The sequence below is a fragment of the Pavona decussata genome, unplaced genomic scaffold (genome assembly GCF_977016875.1).
Source record: "Pavona decussata unplaced genomic scaffold, jaPavDecu1.1 SCAFFOLD_232, whole genome shotgun sequence".
NCBI classification, from domain to species: Eukaryota; Metazoa; Cnidaria; class Anthozoa; order Scleractinia; family Agariciidae; genus Pavona; species Pavona decussata.
This window is the reverse complement of record NW_028145637.1, coordinates 177501-181672: the sequence shown is the minus strand read 5'-3', so window position 1 is coordinate 181672 and position 4172 is coordinate 177501.

The following is a 4172-nucleotide window of genomic DNA, read 5'->3' as shown; positions in this document are numbered from 1 at the left end:
CCAACAGCTTGCCACCGATCTTAGGGCGACAGTTTTATTATTATTTAATTATTGAGTTAACCTATAGAATGACGGCAGGGGTTTTTCACCATTCTATAGGGGCTGTGTATACCGTTCGGTAACCAAAGGCCCCTGCTTTTTCCAATGGTTAACTACTGAGCATACACAGCCAGTTTATATCTCAACCAAACAGCCTATTTATATGTTACAGTTCAAAAAAGCTTTCACATGTGGTATTTCATACCGACAACACTCATGTTAAATTTTAGTACGCATGTGTATTTCATGAAAACAGGAAAATAATTCGTTTACATCACAGGATATTTTACATGAGTGGTTCAAACCGCTTACACTGGTTTGTGTTAGCGTGACAGCACGTTTCACCTCAATGAACACCTGTGCTAATTCCTCACAACCGGATGTTGGTCATAAGAATATTGATAAACAGAGCAGTCGCACAGCAAAAGGAATAAAAAAGAATGTGATAAAGCAACTATTGCGACATGACAATTACAAAGATGTACTTTTCAACAAAAAACAGATGCGTCACACGATGAGAACAATCAAAAGCGAAAAACATCAACTTGGAAGCTATGTGCTGGATAAAACATCGCTCAGCTGCTTTGATGACAAAAGATATATTCATGAAAACGGTGTGACAAGTTATGCTTATGGCCACAAGAATATTCGTTAGAAAGGCTTTGTATTTTTTATTAAAAGTTAACCTCGATACAGAAATAGCGGTCATATAAATGGGGGTACCAGCGTGAACATCGATTTTATCGACATTCTTCATCCAAAAAATTGATGGGAAAATTTGATGAGAAATATCAATAAAATTAACGAGTGTGCTGGTACTCCTATTTATATAACTACTATCCTATTTGTTTTTGAAACTTCTAATAACGGAACTTTTTGATAAACGATTTAAAATAAGAATAAGTGATAATAATGTTGACTGACGTTTCGACATTATCATCGCTTGTTTTTGTTTAAGTTATAATTTGTTTCTGAACAGGTGAATAACGTCATTAAAAGTACAAATTTTTTGGATAGCCATCAGCAGCGTGAAATCCGAGCCCTAAAATGTTCAACAATTTAAACTGTGAGCTAATTAACACGAACAGAACAAAACTGTATTAGCTTATACAAAATTTCCTTTTAAAAAGCCATTTGACATTTGAACTAGTTAACCAATAGACCGCACTTTCCAGAAGTTTACCAGCGTGATAAAACCACGCGGGATGTTCGGAGAACACGAGAAAGCTTGTAAATCACGAGCCGCAGGCGAGTGATTTACAAGCTTTTCGACGATCGACGATCGAGTCAAGTTCTTCGTTTTCCACATCGGCAAATCTCCTCTTTTTGCTCGACCTTTCTTCTTCTGTCTCAGTATTTAAGCTCTGCTTTTTAGAATTTGGCTCCGAATTTTTATTGTTCGGCAAAAGCACATCAAAGCCTGACAATATGTCGAAGTTCGGAAAGTTTTCGTCGCGCTCGTCGGCCATTATTGAGAAATCTCCAGCGGGAGAGCAGCGGGAGTTTACCGGTACAATAGTACATAGGTTTGGCAACTCTATTGACCAATCAGAACGCGCGTAATGTTAGTTATTTTATAATTTGCTTTAATATTCTCGTTTTCTGCTCCAGACGATTGCACACCACAGATCTTCATATGCTGGCCATTTTCCTCCGACAGGTACAATTATTCAATCAAAACATTCCGTAATTGAGTTAATAATGTGGTGCTGTCTTTATCACATAATTTCTACGATTCCAACGTCGACGGTAGAAACTCTAGTAATGTTAGCTTTTTCCACCTGGCTGATTTTTTTTTTGTTTCACAAAGCATGAACATTTAGCCAAGTCAATTTATTGAAGTTGAATGAACTTGACGGACTCTATTGCTTCATTTACCTGTTAATAAGTTTAATTTTGGCAAGCTTCTGTTACGGTAGAGAGATTTAGCGTCGCGTTTACGGCAAACGGCAAACGCCAGGCTGAAATTTTTCCTTTTATGAAAAACAACGAAGCTTTTTTGGTTTAAGCTTATCTCCACCCAGTCGGCGACAGCTATCGAGCAAACACGAAAAAGAGAGAAATGAGTACGAGAAATGCAAGTTTTTGCATTTTAGAACAAACAGCGGCTTGACGTTTCCCGTTTGGCGTTAGCCGTAAAAGCGCAGCTAAATACAATTCTATCACAGCCTCATCCCTAGGATCTAACTGTCGGTTATCTCAGCTTTGTCTTCAATCGCGGCGATCTTTGTAATAAGCGCTTGGTAGTCCTGTTCCCAAAAGCGTGATGTAGGCGCCATCTGGAAGTGGTCCGAGCTTCTTCAGTTGATTCAGAGTAGGCGCCCAAGCTACCAATTCTCTGGCCATTCTTCTCCAGGCCTCGGTTGATCAAAGAGCGGATAACTCTATCTAGCGGATAAGTTCGCTATCGGGCGGGAAAAAAATGTACGCCAACCAAGACATTTTATCCGCGGGATAGCGAGTTATCCGCTGGATAGAGTTATATCCGCTCTTTGAACAACTAGGGCCAGGGGCCTGTTTCTCGAAAGTCCCGGTAACTTACCGGGACCGATAAGTGAAATTGGTGATAAATGTTTTTAACAGAAGTCCATTTGTGGTAGCTTTGAATACTAAATTTTAAAATCTTACAAGCTATGAAAACTTTGGCCAAGTACCATGTCTGTAATCACTGTGTAATCGGCGAAAAAACATTTGAAAATCTACTAATCGGGCCCGGTAAGTTACCGGGACTTTCGAGAAACGGGCCCCAGTCTTTGTTACCTATAATAACCTATCACTTACTGTTTTAGTTGTCCGTAAAAAGCGCTTCTTAATTTAAGAGTGACTTCGCGGTGTTTGTCGGGTTATGCCTTTTCGTAGCTCTTGTCTGTGTAAAGACAGGTGCAAGCACAGATAACCCAAGGTCTCTAATTGAGAGTTTTAACCGAAGCACTTGAACCATCGCGAAAAAGAATAGAGAATTTGTAGAGGAAAATTAAAAGATTTATTTAATACTCTAAAACCTTTGATGATATAACGCGAAAGTATAGTGTAAGCCTTGCTTTCAATATTCTTGGGGTGTTTTTAGGTCTTAATCTAACTTTTACTCTTAGCCATTTTTCTCTCACTGAGCTAATTACATGCAAAATGCCACTGACGCTATAAATGTGTGGTGTTAGTTCTCGTTCGTTATTTTTTTAGTTTTTCGCGGCTGCCGCAAGACGGGTTATGAGTCTGGACGAAGGATCTTTGGTCAGCGGGACGTACAGCATGCATAGAAAACCGATATGTCACGTGATCCAACTTATGTGTTTGGGCAAAATACGACATCAATTTTAAAATGATCAGGGATTTTTTTTCATGTTCTAGGCAGTTAAATGCTAGCCGAAACTGTAGTGTCTGTAGTGGACCATCCACGTTTTCCGAAAACCCTTAAAACCCAGGCCTTGTACTTTTCAGTAGAGTAAAAAAGTTATCAAAATTATAATTCATCAATCTACGTTTATAAAACAAACCTTGCGACAATTTAAGTCCACAATTGCAAGATTACAAAGTACAAAGCCCGATGTAAACACTGTTCAAACAAATGAAAAATTTTTTTCTAGAAAAAATCATTACAACTTTCAAAACAGCTTCGCCCTCAGTTAATCAGCAGGGTAAAAATAAGTAAGGACATCAACCCGCACTGGCTCTTAAACCGGAGTACAAATTGCAACCATTAGGCCACCGCTCCTTCTCAAACGGCAAAGTACACGTAATCAATATTCATGGTATAACGAACTTCAATTTGGTGTTGTACGAGAAGGACTCGACAAAACTTTTTTTTTTTGGTATTTATATTGACAACTTTTGGAAACCGAGAAACCAACCAGTGGAACATCAATCATCAAGGAATTCACTCAGTGCTGGAATTATGTAGGCGATTTATTCCTTTGGTAATGAGGCTCGTGTAAGAATCAATGGGAAGCTGTCCACCCTTTGTTTATTCTTAATGGATAGTAAATCGTAAGACCGTGACTCGTACATACTGCTTCAGATTATTATTATAATTATTATTATTATTATTATTATTATTATTATTATTATTATTATTATTATTATTATTATTATTATTATTAAAGAAAGCAAAGGAGCTCGTGGCATCAGAAAACCCA